Source organism: Triticum urartu, chromosome 7A (assembly GCF_056163025.1).
Source record: "Triticum urartu cultivar PI428250 chromosome 7A, HENAU_Tu73, whole genome shotgun sequence".
Taxonomy (NCBI): Eukaryota; Viridiplantae; Streptophyta; class Magnoliopsida; order Poales; family Poaceae; genus Triticum; species Triticum urartu.
In genome coordinates this window covers 172,345,751-172,368,476 of record NC_141879.1, presented here as the reverse complement: position 1 = coordinate 172,368,476, position 22,726 = coordinate 172,345,751, and positions in this window count along the sequence as shown.

Here is a 22,726-nt window from a genome sequence, read left to right as displayed (position 1 = left end):
ATTCCTTGGTCACGAATCTGTATTTGTACCACTGTTCTGCCCAATATCTTCGAATCCATTGGATTCGGGTCTTGCGCTGATTATAATCCTCTTCAGGATCTGTCTTGTAAAGCTCTGAGAGGTCATCAGGCAAATCTTTTGAAGTTCCCCCATGACGCTGTCTGCCTCCCTTCCTGGCAGATTTCTTTGAAGCCATGAACTTTAATACGTTCAAAGGCTTCAAGGGCTTTCGCTTGCTAGACAAACAGGAACTGGCTTCGGGAGAATTTATATGATGCTGTAAGAATTCTGCAAATGAATGCATACTATGAGAACCAAGGGATTCTCCCACGGACATGTACCTGTGACAGCATTAAGGTGCGAGGGAAGGGGAAGAGGTCATATGCATTCTCAGATGATTTTGAAGATAAATCAGTTTAGAAGACATTGACCTCATTGTGCGAAGACATTCACTCATAAATAAGGAGTTGGTTCCAGATTTGTACGAATCCATGGATCAGTACAAGTGAGGAATCTAACTACTTTGTGAAGTACAAGTGAATATACTAGGCATATTATGAGATGTAGTATGTAAGAGATCCAACTTGTCTGAACAGAAACTGCTTGTGGTAGAAAGTGACGAAGCTATAGGATCAAAGGGGCTGTAAAAGGAAGTTTTATTTACGACACGAAGAACTGCCAGACGGAGTGGAAGAGGAGGCCGAGCAGTTCGATCGTTCATGCCCTAACTTGGCGACGGAGGACACCTATGGCGACGGCAGAGAGGACGATGTCCGCGGTCGGCGTGAGGACGGCGTCGGAGAGGTTGCGGCAGCGAAGCGCTTCGTTGCCGGCGTCGTCGAGAGTTAGCAGTTGCGCTAGGGTTCGTGCGAGAGTGGAAGAAGAGATAATGACTGCGATGAGGCGTGTATTTATAGGGACAGGGGCGGCTCAGTGTTTTTACACAGGTGCCCCTGGCGATTCACATCTGAGGAACACGTGGCCATCATGCAGCATGTCGAAGGTTGTTCCACGTCCCACGCACGCCTGGATTGTCGGGTGGTCGTTCCCACTTCTCCGGGTTTCAGGTGAAGGAATGAGCATTGAAAATGGACTTAATGTTTGTCTCTGTATCTTCTGCTGACAAGGACGCAGAGAAGACATTCGACAATTTCAATAGAATGCATATGACTTGGAGAGATAGAGTTTGAGATAGAAAGCATAGAGAGGTTAGGGTCCGATCACATTCACTTAGTTCAAAAGATTCAACAAGAAGAAATAGCTATAAGTGAATGCTGTAGAGGATAGAACACTAGTATATATATATATATATATTCAACATAGTGAAGATAATCATGAGGACATGTTGAAATTGAAGCCAAACCAAATGTGAAGACATAGCAAATGTAACGCCATGAGTGAAACACTTCAAACAGAACATTTGGTAGTGGCGTTACCCACCGTATAGGAAGTATTAGACCCAGACACGGCGCACAATTATCGTGGCGCTCCAAAGTCAAATTCCACATTAATGTATCCACACTTAGAATGTAAGTCTTCATTGATTGAAGATATACTTTACTTCGTGTGTTGCACATCTAAGTCATCAATATGCATAAGTGTTAGGATGTGTGCCTGGTCACAGGACATTTGAGGATTCCAAGATATTTAGCTCACACCGTAACTTGCAAAATCTCTTCTCATCCAAGGGCTTGGTGAAGATATCGGCCAATTGCTCTTCAGTGTTGACGTGTATGATATCAATATCTTCCTTCACAACATGATCTCTGAGAAAGTGATGACGAATTTCAATGTGCTTTGTCTTCGAGTGCTGAACTGGGTTGTTGGCAATCTTGATGGAGCTTTCGTTGTCGCAGTAGAGTGGCACTTGCTTCAGATGAATGCCATAGTCCTTGAGTGTTTGCTTCATCCACAGAAGCTGAGCGCAGCAATATCCAGCAGCAATGTATTCAGATTCAGCAGTGGAGAGAGATACACAGTTCTGCTTCTTTGAAGACCAACATACAAGTGATCGTCCCAGAAAGTGACATGTGCCTGATGTAGACTTGCGATCCACCTTGTCACCAGCATAATCAGCATCCGAGAATCCAACAAGATCAAACTCTGAGCCCTTTGGATACCATAATCCTAGAGTTGGGGTGTGAGCCAAATATCAAAGAATTCACTTCACAGCTAAGTGATGCGACTCCTTTGGTGCCGCTTGGAATCGAGCACACATGCAAACACTAAGCATAATATCTGGCCTAGATGCACATAGATAAAGTAAAGAACCAATCATGGAGCGGTATACCTATTGATCGAACTCTTTACCATTGTCGTCGGGACCCAGATGATGTTTGGCTGGCATTGGCGTCGTGAAGCCTTTGCAGTCTTGCATACCGAACTTCTTCAGGCAATCTTTGAGATACTTCTCTTGAGATATGAAGATGCCGTTGCGTTGCTGTCGTATTTGAAGACCAAGGAAGAACTTCAGATCTCCCATCATAGACATCTGATATTGCTCTTGCATCATATATCCAAACTCTTCACTGTACTTCTGATTGGTGCAGCCGAAGATGATGTCATCCACATATATTTTGCACACGAACAGTTCACCATCATATGTCTCCGTGAAGAGAGTGGGGTCGAGGGAACTAGGTATGAAGCCTTTGCTCTTCAAGAAGTATTTGAGTGTGTCATACCAAGCCCGAGGGGCTTGTTTGAGGCCATACAGTGCCTTGTTGAGCTTGTATACCATGTCAGGATGTTTCAGATCTTCAAAGCCAGGCGGTTGTGCAACATACACTTCTTCTTGAATCTTTCCATTGAGAAAGGCGCTCTTCACATCCATTTGATATAGAAGTATGTTATGATGATTTGCATAGGCCAGCAGTATGCATATGGCTTCAAGTCGGGCCATAGGAGCAAATGTTTCATCGAAGTCAATGCCTTCCACTTGAGTATATCCTTGAGCAACGAGACGAGCTTTGTTTCTGACAACTTGACCATGCTCGTCTTGCTTGTTGCGGTATATCCATTTGGTGCCTATTATATTGTGCTTCCGAGGATCAAGATGCTTAACCAGTTCCCATACATTATTCAGCTCAAACTGTTGAAGCTCTTCTTGCATAGCTTGAATCCATTCAGGTTCCATGAAGGCATCTTCAACTTTCTTGGGTTCTGTTATTGAGACGAATGCGAAGTGCCCACAGAAATTTGCCAGCTGAGTTGCCCTTGAACAAGTGAGCGGACCAGGTGCATTAATGCTATCAATTATTCTCTCAATCTGCACTTCATTGGCAACACGAGGATGTACAGGGCGAAGGTTTTGCTCTTGCTGTTCATTGTCATTGTTAGTGGGATTGTCTTCAGGCTGAGCATTGTCTTCAGGTTGATCAGGTGCGGAGATGATAAGTTCCTCTTCAGGTTGAGCCTCAGAGGGTATGATTTCTCCAGTTCCCATTAGCTTGATTGATTCGCTGGATGGAACTTCATCTAGCACATTTGGCAGGTGCTCTCTTTGTGAACCGTTAGTCTCATCAAACCGCACATCCACTGTTTCAACCACTTTATAATGAAAGAGATTGAAGACTCTGTAGGAGTGCGAATCCTTTCCATATCCAAGCATAAAACCCTCATGTGCTTTTTGTGCAAATTTTGAAGTGTGATGTGGATCCTTGATCCAGCACCTGGCTCCAAATACTCTGAAGTAACTGACATTTGGCTTCTTGCCAGTAAGGAGCTCATAAGATGTCTTGTTCAGAAGCTTGTGAAGATAAACACGATTGATTGTATGGCATGCAGTATCAATGGCTTCAGGCTAGAATTTTCTTGGAGTCTTGTATTCATCAAGCATCGTTCGGGCCATCTCAATGAGTGTTCTGTTCTTGCGTTCGACGACGTCATTCTGCTGTGGCATGTACGGAGCTAAGAATTCATGTGTGATGCCCAAAGTATCAAGATATGTATCAAGGCCAGTTTTCTTGAATTCAGTGCCATTGTCACTTCTGATGTGCTTTATCTTGGCACCATAGTTGTTCATTGCTCGATTGGCGAAGCGTCTGAAGACATCCTGCACTTCAGTCTTGTAGAGGATTATGTGCACCCAAGTATATCTAGAATAATCATCAACAATGACAAAGCCATAGAGACAAGCAGTAGTAGTAAGAGTTGAGTAATGAGTGGGACCGAAAAGATCCATGTGGAGCAGTTCGAAGGGTCGAGTGGTTCTCATGATTGTCTTCGAGGGATGTTTGGCCCTTGTCATCTTTCCTGCTTCACAGGCACTGCATACGTGATCTTTCTTGAACTTGACGTCCTTGATGGCTATGACATGCTTCTTCTTTGCAAGGGTGTGAAGGTTCCTCATGCCAGCATGCCCTAGCCTCCGATGCCAGAGCTAGCATTCTGAAGCTTTTGCTAGAAGACATACGGCAAGCTGTGTTGGTCCTACTAAGAAATCAACCACGTACAAATCATCTTTCCGATACCCTTCAAACACTAGAGACTTGTCAGATTCCATTAGAACAAGGCAGCGATATTTTCCAAACATTATGATCATGTTCAAATCGCAAAGCATTGAGACAGACATTAAGTTGAAGCCAAGGGATTCAACAAGCATGACTTTATCCATGTGTTGATCCTTTGAGATTGCAACTCTACCTAGACCCAATACCTTACTTTTACCAGTGTCAGGAAATGTGATGTGACTCTTGTCGGATGGACGTAAGGTTGAGTCCATAAGAAGGCTTCTTTTGCCAGTCATGTGATTGGTACACCCACTATCAATAATCCATTCTGAAGACGCTGGTGTCGTACCCTACAATGGAGTTAGGGGGATAGGCTTCACGAAGACAATTGTGAAGCAAAAACATTTGACGAACCAGTGGGTTATGAAAGCTTAGATCCAGATTAGGAATAATAGGGAGAGTAGCAAGCGATTCAGGAACGAAGTACATGGTAAGACAGTCATTTGATCTTGCGCCCTACAAGATGTTTAAGGTCCCCAGCGATAGCGTCAGACGATTTTGGTTTTCTGCTGGAGACATTTCCCTGCAAAACAGAGTTAAGCTTTCTTAGCCACCCACATCTTCAAGGGTGGCTTAGAAGCAATAAGTCTAAGTGCAGCATCTAAGAACTTTGGCTTTGGACCCCTAGCAAACAGTCTTGCAGGCAGACAATAGTACTCATAAGAATAAGTAGAATAGTTCTTGGTCTTATGAACATGGCGGTTTGATGAACCGCGCTCATATTCATAGGCCTGAGTATGGTTTCCCTGCAAAACATTTGCGTTAGTGCGACTCAGGTGAGTCCTCTGTCTGTATGAAGCCTTTGGACCGTATGAAGCCTGTGGTCTGGGTTTGTCTTCTTCACGTGTGGTGTCATGATGACATTCACAGGAAGATTCTCCAGACACTTTTTCGGAACCCAGATCTTCTTCATAGGCGGTCCATTCCTGTAGTTAGTAACAATGTACCTGGCAAACACTTCACCATTCTGATTCTTAAACAGTTTATAGTTTGCATCAAAGGATTCATCAATGACAATGGGGTTTGCACAAGTGAAGCCAGATAGAGTGGATGGATCTGCTGAAGATTCCTTTGCAGCAACCCATGTGGTTTTGGGGTACTGCTCAGGTTTCCTGTAAGAGCCATCAACATTCATTTTCCTTACGAACCCAACACCCTCTTTCCTCAGGTTTCGGTTCAAGATCTGCTTTTTGAGGACATCACATAGTGTCTGATGCCCTTTAAGACTTTTGTACATCCCTGTTTCAAGCAATGTCTTCAACCTAGCATTGTCATCAGCAATAGTAGTGGTATCCTCAGCAGAGGGGTTAGTGTCCACATCAACAGTTGAAGATATTGCAACAATAGCAGCAGTAGAACATTCAGCAACAGAAGTAGTATTATCACGCTCAATGCATTTAAGACATAGTGGTTCAAATCCTTCCTGAGCGGAACTGGTCTGTTTGGCGCGAAGTGACTCATTTTCCTTTTGAAGATCTTCATGAGCCGCTCTTAATTTCTCAAGATCTTGCTTCCTTTGAAGATAATCATAGGAAAGCTTTTCATGAGTTGTTGAGAGCGTTTCATGACGACTTTCAAGTTGCTCATACTTAACGTGAAGATTTTTTATGTCTTCAATTATGGACTTAGATCGAGTCATTTCAGCGCCTAACATATCATCACTTTTGTCTAACAGTTTTTGAATATGTTCCATGGCTTTCTGTTGTTCAGTTGCAATTTTAGCAAGTGTTTTGTAGGTGGGTTTTGAACCACGATCAGAGTCATCGTCACTAGATGTTTGATAGTGAGTAGTGTGTGTGTTTACCTTGGCACCGCGTGCCATGAAGCAGTAGGTAGGAGCGGAGTAGTCCTTGTCATTTTCATCGGTGTCGGTGATGAAGTCATTGTCTTCAGTGTTGAAGATGGACTTGGCAACATATGCTGTAGCCAGACTTGCGACGCCAGAATCGGACTCCTCCTCAGACTCCACCTTCGCCTCCTCAGAAGCGGACTCCTCCTCTGAATCCATTTCCTTGCCAACAAACGCACGTGCCTTGCCAGATGAGCTCTTCTTGTGTGATGAAGACTTTGAGGAAGACTTGGAAGAAGACTTTGAGTATTTCTTCTTCTTCTTGTCGTCAGAGTCCTATTCCTTGCCCTTCTTCTTCTTTTTGTTCTCATTGTCCCACTGCGGACACTCAGAGATGAAGTGGCCAGGTTTCTTGCACTTGTGACATGTTTTCTTCTTGTAGTCATGAGCAGAAACTTCATTATTCCTTGAGCTTGATCGGGAAGACTTTCTGAAGCCTTTCTTCTTGGTGAATTTTTGGAAATTCTTCACAAGCATAGCAAGTTCCCCTCCAATGTCTTTAGGATCATCAGAACTGTTGTCAAATTCTTCTTCAGATAAGGAGACAGCTTTTTCCTTCAAGGCACGAGTTCGCCCATAGTTTGGACCGTAGATATCTCTTTTCTCAGAAAGCTGAAACTCATGTGTGTTGAGCCTCTCAAGTATGTCAGACGGATCGAGTGTCTTGAAATCAGGACGTTCTTGAATCATCACGAGTAGGGTGTCAAACGAACTGTCAAGTGATCTCAGTAGTGTCTTGACGACTTCATGCTTGGTGATCTCAGTAGCGCCAAGGGCTTGAAGCTCATTTGTGATATCAGTGAGTCGATCAAACGTGAGCTGGACATTCTCATTGTCATTTCTCTTGAAGCGGTTGAAGAGGTTGCGAAGGACACTGATTCTCTGATCTCTCTGGGTTGAGACGCCTTCGTTGACTTTGGAGAGTCAGTCCCAGACTAGCTTAGATGTTTCCAAAGCACTCACGCGGCCATATTTTCCTTTGGTCAGATGACCACAGATGATATTCTTGGCAGTAGAGTCCAGTTGAATGAACTTCTTGACATCAGCAGCAGTGACACCTTCTCCAGCCTTGACAACGCCGTTCTTGATGACATACCATAGGTCGACGTCAACGGCTTCAAGATGCATGCGCATATTATTCTTCCAGTAGGGATATTCAGTTCCATCGAAGACGAGGCACGCAGCGGAGACTTTAATTATCCCTGCAGTCGACATAGCTAAAACTCCAGGTGGTTAAACCGAATCACACAGAACAAGGAAGTACCTTGCTCTGATACCAATTGAAAGTGCGTTATATCGACTAGAGGGGGGTGAATAGGCGATTTTTATGGAAGTCTTCAAAACGTGGAAGTTATGAAGACAAACGATAGAAATAAACCTATTACCCTGTAGCGGAAGGTAGACTACACTAAGCAAACCATAGTCAAGTATTCAATGGAGTGAAAGCACAATGACTAATAGCAGCAATGTAGTAAGGATCAGGTAGGAAGATATTATGAAGCCAAACAGAACATGCAGTCACTCAGTGAAGACAAAAGATAGTGCAATCATACAATGACTTCACAAGGACCAACAGTAAGGAAAGGGAAGGGAAGGATGAAACCAGTGACTCGTTGAAGACAATCATTTGTTGGACCAGTTCCAGTTGCTGCGACAACTGTACGTCTGGTTTGGGCGGCTAGTTATTTAAACCTGAGGACACACAGCCCCGGACACCCAGTCCTGAACATGCAGCTCAGGACACCCAGTCCTCACCGTATGACCCTTGAGCTAAGGTCACACAAACCTCGCCCAATGACTCAGCTAAGTCTTCAAGGTAGACTCCCAAACCTTCACAGACTTCATTCACCAGCAATCCACAATGTCTCTTGGATGCTCAGAACGCGACGCCTAACCGGCTGGAGGATTCACAGTCCTCAAGTGTAATTAGTCTTCAGATCACACAGACAAGAAGACTTAAGTGATGCCTAACACTCTTTGGATCTGGGTGGTTAGGGCTTTATCCTTGCAAGGAATTCTCTCTCAAAGGCTTCGAGGTGGGTTGCTCTCAAACGACAAAAGCCGTACTCTAACTCTGAGCAACCAACCGTTTATGGTTGTAGGGGGTGGGCTATTTATAGCCACTAGGCAACCCGACCTGATTTGTCCGAAATGACCCCGGGTCACTAAGGAACTGACACGTGTTCCAATGGTCAGATTTCAAACTCACGCGGCAGCTTTACTTGGGCTACAAGCAAAGCTCACTTGTCCGACTCTGGACAAGTTTCGCTCTCATAGTCTTCACTCGAAGACATAGGTTTTGGTTAAGCATCACTTCAGTCATTCTGACTAGTTCACTTGGACCCCACTTAATAGTATGGTGGTTCCTATGACTCAACAAAGAAGAAACAGAACTACAAAAGATCTAAGTCTTCGAGCTCCATAGGCTTCATGCGATGCCTTCTCTTGTCATAGTCTTCAATGTGAGTGTCTTCACATACCACCTTTGACATCAATGTCTTCATACATTTTTAGGGGTCATCTCTGGTAGGAAAACCGAATCAATGAGGGACTTCTACCTGTGTTATCCTGCAGTTCTCACAAACACATTAGTCCCTCAACTAGGTTTGTCATCAATACTCCAAAACCAACTAGGGGTGGCACTAGATGCACTTACAAAGTCCTTAATCCTCATGCCTTTTAACTACTACTTACTCTGACTTGTGCCTTGAACTGCATGGTTTGCAGCCAATGTCTATTACTCTTTTCAATTTTATACACAATTGTCTTAGCGTATCATTGCACCTTACAAGGTTTAAAAGAGAGGAGTGTTGTTCCTTTGATCTTGACCCGTAATCTAGTTCCGTGCTGGACTTGCCCACACAACTTTACAATTGCCTGTTTGTCTGTTGTTAGTTCTTTTGTGATATGAATGATGTCATACTATACTTACCATATTATAAACTTCGTCTCTTTATCCTTAGCCCTCAATACAATATGAAGAAATAGACAATACATTAGGTATGGTACATGGTCATATGTTTGGAACCTGGTTTTATTATGTACTTTGCAATAAAATACAACTAATATTTTACATGGGTTCACCAGAATAAGTTTTGTATATAGACCAAAGCTATTTTGTTTGGTTTTGCTGCCTCCTTAATATCTTCTGTTCTTGTACTACTAATGTAAAACCTCGACTTTTCAGCAAGCTATGGAAAAATGGTGGAACCGCCACCTTCTGAACGTGGCGAGGAAACTATAACCACAATGTCAGCTCTTGCTGCAGTGGGTCAGTACCTGTCCACTAACAGTGCCAAAAGCACGTTTCTGCGTAATACTGAGTTGGTTGTTAAGGCAATATTGTCCAAACTGCCTCATGATGAAGATATGCAAGCTCAAAGCAATGTTGTATCTGCGCTCCAGATACAAGTCCATTCCCTAACAGAGACCCTTTGTGAAACAAGGAGAAACATTGCTCAATGTCGTCAAGATATGCATGGTTTTGAAACCAGACTATCAGACATTTGCTATGTTGTTCAGGAGCCTAGGGGAAATGAAGGCGAGGGTTATGGTGCTCCATTGGACAATACAGCACGAAAACGTAATAGTCAGGTCAAATGAACTGAGCTTCTGAACTTCTGGTGGTGCATTTATCTGCTAGACTATTAAGTTTTATGCCAACATTCCTTTTGTTATATAGTTTTAATTTGTTTTGGTGCGATACAAAATTAATTCTTAACGTGTAGCCACCGGCTGAAGAAAACAGCAAGCCATTTTTGTATAGTGTAGGGTGTTCCCTATATTTGCACTGGTGGCGATCTTTGATACCGAGTGGATGTAATTTGTGCAATCGCCTTAATAGCCTAGCGTTAATTTCGGCCTTATTTATTTCCTAGTCTTCTTTTTCCCTGGTTTGCTAGTGGCCGCAACTACCATGGGCCATATACGGGCCGTAGGATCCATGGGTCTCCTACGGGCCGTCAATAAATGGGCCTGTAATCGGTGGGCCTCAGGTCGTCGGATAAATGGGTCTACATGGGCCGTAATCGGGCGTAATTGGTATCGCCCCATCATAGTAACAGGCCGTTAACAAGCCGTAGGACAGCAAAGGCTTAATTCTGTCACAGGCATAATGGGTCGTTAATGCGGCAGAATATAGGACGGGCTGGAAATGGCGCAATGGGTTAACAGGCCAGAAATGGGCCGACTCTTGCCATGGGCCGAATTTGGCCCATTAGGGTAACAAGCCAGAAACGGGCCAACTCTTGCCATGGGCTGAATTTGGCCCATTAGGGGAACAGGCCAGTAATGGACCGACTCTTGCCATGGGCCGAATTTGGCCCATTAGGGGAACAGGCCAGTAACGGGCCGGAAGTAATCGAGGGTCGAAAAGGAGCCCAAGAACGTATGGGCCGTCAATAGGCCGAAAGCTAACACGGGCTGGAAACGGCCCATGTAAATCAAGGGCCGTTAATGGGTATAAAGAAAATTACTATTCATTCTGGCCTAGAGTCACTGTGGGCCTGTAAAGGGACGAAAGATACGAAGGCCTCATATGGGCCGAAAGACGTTGTGGGCCATACATGGGCCGAAAGTGAAATGGGCTGGTGTTATATTCGACGGCCCACATGACGTTGTTGGGCCGATCTCCTTTAGGGCCTAATGGGTTGTGAGTTAACGGGCCGTAAAATGGGCTATTTGTGAAGAGACCGTCAACAGGCTTTTCATGGGCCAGCCCGTTAACTTTTGACCAAGTCAAACGAGCCAGCTTTGTAAGCTAAATGGGCTAGTGGTGTGCTGTGGCACGTGTTGACATATCATAGGCGCCTATCTGACCCACTGACGAGCTGACACGTGTTTCGTCCGGCCAATAAGAATTTTACACGTGGAAATTTCCCATTGGTCGGGGCTGTTAATGGGTTATCGGATCCAAAACCCGACCTGATAGCTTAACGGCGTTCCGTTACGGTGGATGCCACGTGTCGGTTACCCTTGACGAAAGCACTTCTGTGAAGCGCGATTTATCGTCATGGAAGTGGACACATCCGTGATGATAATATTGGTAATGTCATGGAACACTTCTACGACAACACAGGTATGACTGTCTTGATTCTGTCATAAAATCGTCATGGATGTACATGCATGACAAAAAATGTGACCTACTGTGACAAACACGTATCATCACGGAAGTGTATTTTTTTGTAGTGCAAAGAATAAGAAAATAAATAAAACTATTTACACGGGAAAGCTCCCAACAAGCAAAAGAAGAAAAAGAAATCTTTTTGGGTTTTCTTCTAATTACTACTACTACAGGCATGGAAAGTAAACTAGCTAAAAGCTACAACTAATTTTTTTTTGTTTTTCTTAAGGTTATTCAAACACACAAGAAGAATTCTTAGAAAATAAAATAAACTAGCATGGATAGTACAATGAAAAATTATGAGCACCGACAACTAGAATGAGTGTGTTAACATGAATGTAATGTCGGTGAGAAATACGTACTCCCCCAAGCATAGGCTTTTGGCCTAAGTTGGTCTATGGCCACTGTTGGCCTGGAGGATATCCAAAGTCGTAGACGGGGTTGTACTGAGATGCAGTAGCTATTGCCTGAAGAGCTGTAGCTTGGAGGCGAGCTGCCTCCGTCCTCCTCTCATACTCGTTCGCCTCCTCCCTGGTTATAACATATCTCCTTTTTGCCTGAAAGTTATAGGAGCATGGAGGGAAATATGGACAGTGCGCTGTCTGTCAAAGTTTAGTTGGTACTGGAGGAACTATTCATTCCTCTCAAGAAACTGATGGTGAACCATAGCACTATAATCTAGATAAGCAGGATGCAACTCCATATCATTTCCATGTATGGGTATACCAAGATAATTAGCTACACGAGTTGCATAAATTCCACCAAAGAAATCTCCACTTATATTGTTAAGATGCAACCTTCATGCCACAATGGCCCCCAAGTTATATTGTTTATCGCCAAATACCGCACTCTTGAGGACACAAAGATCTGGAACGCACACCTGACAAGCCTCATCTTTACCATTAATGCATCTACCTATAAAGAGAGCAAAATAATGTATGGAAGGGAAATGAATGCTCCCTATGGTAGCTTGTGTGATTTCCCTAGATTCCCCCACTTTGATATTACATACTAGCAAGAAAGTCTTTATATTCAGATTTGTGAGGTTCACTAACATTGCCCCACTGCGGGAGTCTACAAGAAATATTAAAATCTTCTAGGTCCATGGTATATGATTTATCATAAAGATAAAATAAAACAGTGTGAGAATTACGCGAAGATGTAAATTTAAACCTCCTCACAAAGGAATCAGTTAGGTAGTGGTACTTTAGGCACTTATCTGACACGAAGTCCTCAAAATCAGCATTACACATATATGCGTCAAATTCATCCTTGATGCCTGCCTGGACCATAAACTCCTTTGACGACCATTCACATGGCCGCATTTGAGATTCCCTTGGTGGTTCATCATCCGGCTCATGTATCGCGAGCCTTGGTCCTTGCTTCCTTGAGGAACCACCTTGGTACATTTTCCTATGCATTTTATTTCTCCGAAAAAATTCTGAAATTTTAGTGACTCAAAATAAAGGTGAACCAAACTCAACAAGATTGATAGCAACTACTCCCACAAGTGCCTAGAGGCTATATCATGCATTAAAACTACTTTTGACCATTTAAGTTTGACATGCAAGCTCAAGAATAGGGTCACCTTTGCAGCAAAAATTTGCAATAAATAAAGCACTAGAACAAAAACTAATTGGACCATTAGAGGAGTCACATACCGAAGAACAATCTCCCCAAACAGTTTTGTGAATGGAGCTTTGAGCAAAGAGATCGAAAATGGCAGCAAGATGAGCTAGAACACGGGTTTGAGCTATGGGAGGGTTTTTTCTGGAGGAAGACGAAGTGAGTGGGTGCTGGAATAAGTGAAGGGGGTCCACGTGGGGCCCACGAGGTAGGGGGCGTGCCCTAGGGGGGTGGGTGCGCCCTGTGCCCTCATGGCCAAATGGTGGGCCCCCTGGTGTGTTGTCAGTGCTAGAAATTCTTAAATATTCTACAAAAAATCATATTTCATTTTCAGGACATTTGGAGAACTTTTATTTTCGGGGTATTTTTATTGCAAGGATAATTCAGAAAACAGACAGAAAATACTATTTTTTCTCTATTTAATCTAAATAACAAAAAGTAAAGGGAGGGTACAAAGAGTTGTGCTTTCTAACTTCATCCATCTCGTGCTCATCGAAAGGAATCTACTAACAAGGTTGATCATGTCTTGTTAACAAACACTTTGCGAATCGCATGAAACCGGAGAATTTTCAAATAACACTAGGTTACCTCAATGGGGATATGCATGTCCCCAACAATAAGAATATCACATTTCTTCTGATAGTAGGAAGAGGGAATTCAAAACCTCCAATAGTAATCGTTGAAATTTTTCCAATAGAATTGATACTGTGGACTTGAGGTTGTTTCCTCAGAAAGTGTACCGTATGCTCATTACCATTAACATGAAAAGTGACATTGCCTTTGTTGCAATCAATAACAGCCCCTGCAGTATTCAAAAAGGGTCAACAAAGGATAATAGACATACTATCGTCCTCGGGAATATCAAGAATAACAAAGTTCGTTAAAATAGTAACGCTTGCAACCACAACAGGCACATCCTCACAGATACCGACAGGTATAGCAGTTGGTTTATCGGCCATTTGTAAAGATATTTCAGTAGGTGTCAACTTATTCAACTCAAGTCTAGGATATAAAGAGAGAGGCATAACACTAACACCGGCTCCAAGATCACATAAAGCAGTTTTAACATAGTTTCTTTTAATGGAGCATGGTATAGATGGTACTCCGGGATCTCCTAGTTTCTTTGGTATTCCACCTTTAAAAGTATAATTGGCAAGCATGGTGGAAATTTCAGCTTCCGGTATCTTTCTTTCATTTGTAACAATATCTTTGATATACTTAGAATAAGGATTTATTTTAAGCATATCAGTCAAACGCATACGCAAAAAAGATAGGTCTAATCATTTCAGTAAAGCGCTCAAAATCCTCATCATCATTTTTCTTGGATGGTTTAGGAGGAAAAGGCATGGTTTTCTGAACCCATGGTTCTATATCTTTATCGTGCTTCCTAGCAATGAAATCTCGCTTATCATAACATTGATTGTTTGATTGTGGGTTATCAATATCAACAACATGTTCAGTCTCTACATCATTGTTATTGCTAGGTTGAGCATCAGCATGAACATCATCATTAACATTATCACTAGGTTCATGTTCATTACCAGATTGTGTTTCAGCATCAGAAATAGAAATATCATTGGGATTCTCAGGTGTGTTAACAACAGGTTCACTAGGAGCATGCAAAGTCCTATAATTTTTCTTTTTCTTCTTCTTAGAAAGACTAGGTGAACATTAGTTCTCTGAGGATCTTGCTCAATTCCCTTAGGGTGGCCCTCAAGATGCAAAGGTTCCTGAGTCATTTTATCCCCTCTAGTCATAACTCTAACATCATTATCTTTTTTCTTATTATTTAATTCATTAAGCAAATCATCTTGAGCTTTAAGCAATTGTTCTACCTGAGTGGTAACCATAGAAGCATGTTTACTAATAAATTTAAGGTCACCTTTAACTCTAGACATATAATTTACATAAGTGTTCAATCATATAATTAAGCATTATGTTTCAATTGTCTACCAACATAAGCATTGAAGTTTTCCTATTTAACAATAAAATTATCAAACTCATCCAAGCATTGGCTAGCAGACTTATAACAAGGAATATCACCTTCAACAAATCTATAGAGAGAATTTACCTTTACTACCTATGTCAGGTTATTAAGACCATTTATTTCCTCAATAGGTGGTAAATTCTTAAGATCAAAAGCTTTAATACACTTTTCTTTCATAGTTTTCTTTGCCTCTTGCATATCTTCAGGACTGAGAAATAGAATACCCCTTTTCTTCAGAGTTTTCTTAGGAGTTGGTTCAGGAAGTGTCCAATAATTATCATTACTCAATATATTATTCAATACCAATTCAACTTGCTCAACAGTTCTTTCCCCGGAAAACAGAACCAGCACAATAATCCAGGTGGTCTCTGGAAGCATCGGTTAGTCCATTATAAAAGATATCAAGCATTTCATTTTTCTTGAGAGAATGATCAGGCAAAGCATTAAGTAATCGGAGAAACCCCCACAAGCTTGTGGGAGACTCTCTTCTTCAATTTGCACAAAATTATATATTTCCCTTAAGGCAGCTTGTTTGTTATGAGCGGGGAAATATTTAGTAGAGAAGTAATAAACCATATCCTGGGGACTACGCACACAACCAGGAGCAAGAGAATTAAACCATGTTTTAGCATCACCCTTTAATGAGAACCCAAAATAACTTAAGGATAAAGTAGTAACGAATTTTTTCCTCATGAGTGAATAGGGTGGCTATATCATTCAATTTAGTAAAATGTGCCACAACAGTTTCACATTCATAGCCATAAAAAGGATCAGATTCAACCAAAGTAATTAACTCGGGATCGACAGAGAAATCATAATCCTTATCAGAAATACAGATAGGTGAAGTAGCAAAAGCAGGGTCATGTTTCATTCTAGCATTCAAAGTCTTTTCTTTCACCTTAGCTAACAGTTTCTTAAGATCATATCTATCTTTGCAAGCAAAAAGGTCTCTAGCAGTCTCTTCATCCATAACATAACCCTCAGGCACATTAGGCAATTCATATCTAGGGGGAGAATCTTCATCATCACTTTCACCAATATTATCTGTTTCAATAATCTCATTTTCTCTAAACCTAGCAAGTTGTTCATCAAGAAATTCACCTAATGGCACAATATTATCAAGCATAGAAGTAGTTTCATCATAAGCATCATGCATAGCTGAAGTGGCATCGTCAATAACATGCGACATATCAGAATCAATAACAGGTGTAGGTGTCGCAAATTTACTCATAATAGACGATGAATCAAGTGCAGAGCTAGATGGCAGTTCCTTACCTCCCCTCGTAGTTGAGGGAAAAATATTGGTTCTTTCATCTTTCAAGTTCCTCATAGTGATCAACAAATATAAATCCCAAGTGACTCAAAGAATTGAGCTATGCTCCCCGACAACGATGCTAGAAAATAGTCTTGATAACCCACAAGTATAGGGGATCACAACAGCTTTCAAGGGTAGAGATTTCAACCCAAATTTATTGATTCGACACAAGGGGATCCAAAGAATATTCTCAAATATTAGCAGTTGAGTTGTCAATTCAACCAAACCTGAAAGACTTAATATCCGCATCAAAGTATTTAGTAGCAAAGTAGTATGGAAGTAACAGTAACGGTGGCAAAACTAACAATAGCAGTTTTTGTAGCAATCGTAACAGTGGCAACGAAAAAGTAACTAAGCAAAGATCAATATGTGAAAAGCTCGTAGGCAATGGATCTATGATGGATAATTATGTCGGATGCAATTCCTCATGCAACAGTTATAACATAGGGTGACACAGAACTAGCTCCAATTCATCAGTGTAATGTAGGCATGTATTCTGAATATAGTCATACGTGCTTATGGAAAAGAACTTGCATGGCATCTTTTGTCCTACCCTCCCGTGGCAGTGGGGTCCTATTGGAAACTAAGGGATATTAAGGCCTCCTTTTAATATAGTACCGGACCAAAGCATTAACACTTAGTGAATACATGAACTCCTTAAACTACGGTCATCACCAGGAGTGGTCCCGATTATTGTCACTTCGGGGTTGCGGGAACATAACACATAGTAGGTGACTATTGACTTGGAAGATAGGATCAAGAACTCACATATATTCATGAAAACATAAAAGGTTTAGATCTGAAATCATGGCACTCGGGCCCTAGTGACAAGCATTAAGCATAGCAAAGTCATAGCAACATCAATCTTAGAACATAATGGATACTAGGGATCAAACCCTAACAAAACTAACTCAGTTACATGATAAATCTCATCCAACCCATCACCGTCCAGCAAGCCTATGATGAGATTACTCACGCACGGCGGTGAGCATCATGAAATTGGTGATGGAGGAAGGTTGATGATGATGATGACGATGGATTCCCCTCTCCGAAGCCCTGAACGGGCTCCCGATCAGCCCTTCCTAGGAAGATTAGGGCTTTGTGGCGGCTCCATGTTGTAAAATGCGATGAATCCTTCAGGGGGCCCACGAGGCAGGGGGCGCGCCCAAAAGCAAATATATGTAGTTGGGGTTGAGGTCGGTGGATTCGCAGGGGGCCCACGAGGCAGGGGGCGCGCCCTGCACCCTCATGGACAGGGTGTGGGCCCCCTGATGCTGATTCTTTCGCCAGTATTTTTTAGTAATTCCAAAATGTGTCTCCGTGGATTTTTAGGTCATTCCGAGAACTTTTATTTCTGCACAAAAATAGCACCATGGCAATTATGCTGAAAACAGCGTCAGTCCCGGTTAGTTCCATTGAAATCATGCAAGTTAGCACTACAAAAAAAATACACTTCCGTGATGATACGTGTTTGTCACAGTAGGTCGCTTTTTTTGTCATGCATGTACATCCATGACAAATTTACAACAGAATCAAGATAGTCATACCTGTGTTGTCGTAGAAGTGTTCCATGACATTACCAAAATTATCATCACGGAAGTGTCCACTTCCATGACGATAAATCGCGCGTCACATAAGTGCTTTCGTCAAGGGTGACTGACACGTGGCATCCACTGTAATGGAACGCCGTTAAGCTATCAGGTCTGGTTTTGGATCCGATAACCCGTTAATAGCCCCGACCAATGGGGATTTTCCACGTGTAAAATCATCATTGTCTAGAGGAAACACGTGTCGGCTCATCTTCGGGACAGATGTCATCCACTCACTGGACAAAAGGCGCCTATGATATGTCGATACGTGGCACGGCCCAACAAGTTTAAATGGGCCGGCCCAGCTAAAGGCCCACAAGATTTTGCGGACCATAATGGGCCGGCCTAGCTAAAGGCCCACGAGATTTTGCGGACCATAATGGGCTGGCCCAGCTAAAGGTCCACAAGATTTCGCGAGCCATAATGGGCCGGCCTAGGTAAAGGCCCACAAGATTTTTGTGTGCCATAATAGGCCGGCCCAGGTAAAGGCCCGCAAAATTCTTGCGGATCATAATGGGCCGGCCCAGCTAAAGGCCCACGAGATTTCACCGACATTAATTGGCCGGCCCAGCTATAGGCCCACAAGATTTTGAGGACCTTAGTAGGCCGGCCTGTTAACTGGCTGCCATGTTTTGGGCCAAATGCCGGCCCATATTTGATATGGTCTATTAATGGCCTGCCACGCTCCGGGCCTAATAGTGGCCCATATGAGATCCGGCCCGTTAAAAGCCTACCATGTTCTGGGCCAAATTACGGCCCAGATCAGGTCCGGCCCTTTAAGAGGTTTTGGGCCTAATTATGGCCAATATCAGATTCGGCCCGTCAACTGGACACTATGCTTTTGGGACCACTTGCTAAAGGCCCACTTAGTAATTCGGCCTGATATTAGTTTTGGCCTGTTAAGGGCCCGTTTAACATTTCGGCCCTATATTAATTTCAGCCTGTTAAAAGCCCGTCATATAGTTGGGCCTAACTATGGCCCGGTTTGCATCCGGCCTGCTCGCAGCCGATATCTGATTGGGCCAAACAAGGACCGAGACAATTTTTCGGCCTGTTAAAAGCCCGTGATTTGATTCACACAATCATGGGCCGGGGTTCATTTCGGGCTGCTACCGGCCCGTGAGCTGATTGGCACGTTTCAGGCCCAACCTACATCGTTATTGCATGACGGCCCGATTATGTACCGTAATTTTACGGTTTGGCCGGTTTACTACGAAGACAGGATATATATACAGTAAAATAACTGCAACATCGTGAATAAGAAAAAACCTATACTATACAATAAAGAAATTACGGCACATTACATCCACTGGGCATCAAAGTTCGCCACTATGATAATAAAGCACAAGCAGACAGCAGATTACATACACTGGGCATCAAAGATCACCAGCAGTGCAAATAAACACGCTGACAAAATAATATACAAAACCGACAGCACTTCAATAGAGTTCAAGAAAGGTTAGCCCTGCTGGGGAGCTGTAGTGCAAGCAGCTGAGCAAGATGATGAGACTGCGCTTGTTCAACACTTATATCTTCCTCACTCTGAAAGATAAACAAGCAGACAGATGACAGGTTTTGCACATAAAAGTATAAGTGCTGACAATTCATCACATTTCTTACTGACGAATAAAGTGACACAGTTTAAATTTGCATTAACACAATATGGTATTGTTCAGGTCAAGATATGGTAGGAAATGGCATTGTGAAGGAGTTGGCAGCTTCACGACACCACTGGATTACAGATCAAGAACTCATAAGTATCAATGGTTAGTGTGCTGTCAATTTATACCATTTCAGATTGGAAAATAAAGAGACGGTTTAAATAATAGTAGAATTATATGACATTTTTCATAGTTAAGACATTGTAGAATATTACATTGTGCTGTAGTGGGTAGGTTGACCACACCACTGGATTATAGATGAAGAACAGAAGCATACATGCAGTGCAAAAGAAGATCACTTGCTCTGTATAGTTTAATTTACATGGTATGAAGAAGGAACTTGGTTGTACAACTGAAAACATAAATTGAGAAAGGACGAACTTTTGTTTATGAACTACATATAATAAACTTTAAACAAGCAATTTGATGCAAACACCAAAAATAAACAGCTGTTGCAGTCATGCCTAACCAAATATATACAACAAAGTTTGAAAGGCTTGAGATGGATAAACTTACATTATTGGTGAAGACAGGCTCTATAAAGGCCTTGTCCATGCTGATGGGGGGGCAATTCAAGAAGTTTACCACATAATCTTCTTCAAAAGCATTGCCTTTATTCTACATTTTGTTAAGAGTAAATATAGATGTGATAATATACGAAAAAATGGAGAATATTTAAGATAAGATGAAGAGTGATGCTACATAACCAAGTAGCTATAAATGTAAGTGCAACGATACAGGAAAAAAGTACAACCAAGAGCAATGCACAGCTAAACTTCTTCAGTACCAACCTTATGGTAAGAGTAAATATAGATCTGATGTGTAGAAAATGGAGGGCAAAGGAAAATAAGCTGCAGAGTGATGGTACATGAACAACTACCTGTCATTATAAGTACACTGATAAAGGACAACATGTACTTACAAGAACAATGCAGAGCTAAAAAAACATTGGCATTGGATATATTCTACACTAATGTAACCATTCATACAGATCAGATAATTTGGAGCGAACAATTGATAAGCAAGCTATCATGCATACTGCTGTCACATAATGAACCAGGTATGTATGCAAGTACAGTGATACAGGACAACAGGTACTAACAATAGCAAAGCAGCGGGCAGCATATTTGCGATATCCTGTCGTTCTTGTGAAACCAGAATTCTTCTTCGTGCAGATTTCCTGCAAAAAAGATCCGTAAGGCACATGCGGAAAAGTAGAAGTTCAAATTGTCATGTGATTTCATAGACAGTACCTCATCCTGGGAACAAGACCAGTGCATAACAAGGTTTTTCCATTCAATGTCTTCTAAATTTAGCACAGGAGACTGCACCGGAAATTCGTTTATAGACTTGCCATCAAAGTGTGATTTCCTCAGGTAACACCAATACTGCTGTAATGCTTCCTTGAAATGCATAAGCAAGCTTTTCTCGTCATGACTATCCAGATTGACCCTCGCCTAGTTACAACAATGTAATGTAAATCATTGATGTGTTCAATCAGCAGAAAACAGGAAAATAATAGCCATTAATAATAGCACTTACATGTAAGTTGGACAGGAAGATGTGAAAATGGTGTTTGTCTTCAAAATAATCTTCCCATGATGGGAATATATGCACGTAGTCCCTAACAACATTGAAAGCATTGTCTTTTAAACTGGGAATAAATGGAATGGGGTTCCAATCTGCAAGAATTGGTCGTCTTTGTAGTTGGGATAGGTCTTCGGCCGGTGGACTTGCTGTACTTTTTGCTGGAGTGGGATTTTTCTGTGGTACAACTGGTGCTATGGCAAATGAAATCGGTATACCTTTTGCTGGAGTGCAGGTCCTGTGTGGTGGGGCTAGTGGTGTGGTCAGTGAAGTATGGGTACAGTCTGCTGGAGTCGGTCCTATGTTTTGTGTCACTGGTTGTACAGCCAATATAAGTGGGGTGCTTTCTGATTTCTCCGGCACCACCATGTTTTTCAAGGACTTTGCTGGTGCTCCTTCAGGTTCGGCAATCACCCTCTTCCTTTTTGATTTCTGATGCACAAGAACAGCATTTGAGTGGAAAAACATGGTATGATGATAGATGGAATATGTATTGATAATGGATGGGCATGGCATCTCGACATATATGATGAGTAAACTAAGCAGATGGCGGTGCAACAAAGTAGAAGAAATGCAAGACAACATATGCAAGATACCCGCAATCAATAAAACATTGCCAAATTAGAACAGGCACCTTGATGGGTGAACAGGACAGGCCATGTGCCTTTGACTCCTCGAGGTTAGAATAGTCATTAGGATGATATTCTGAACAAGAATCAACAGATGGGGAGCATATGAGTTTCATTGTATCCAGAATGGCAATCAATGCCTTGGTGCCAATTTTGTAAGTCATTGCAGTGTTTAGCTTCAAGAGTGGACTGCTGCTAGTGCGACACAAAGCAGCTACACAGGTCATAGTGTAGATATAACGGGAAAACCTTAAGCATCAGAGTAAAATCAGCAAAGTGGAACTTGCTGGAATATATGTGCTAGTATTGCCAGTATGCCTAGAAATGCTTCGGATACCAGCTCTCTTCAAGTGAAGGTGTGGTACTGTTAATATCAATGTAACTCTCAAAGGCGACACAGCTCCCTGCATTTCCTTACTATTCTTATAGGATTCAAGTGGGTAGGCCACTACGAATCCTATTCCTATGTTTACAAGATCATACAAATCAAAGAGGCTCAAAGTGTCCATCACAACCGACCATATAGACCTCTACACTGCAAATGTCCCTGCTCATCTTCAGTACAAGGAACATACTGTACTACTATCATACTCCCTCCATTCCAAAATATAAGTTTTGGTAGAGATTTCCACTATGGATCACATACAGATGTATCCAGGTACATTTTAGAGTGTAGATTCACTCATTTTGCTCCATGTGTAGTCCATGGTGGAATCTATACAAAGACTTGTATTTATGAACGGAGAGAGTGCATATTAAGGAAGAACGGAAGAGGAACATGGTAAAGAAGAGAAAGCAAATTTTGGATAATAAAATTTTGGTTGCGCAGTGCCCACACATGATGAACCAGAGC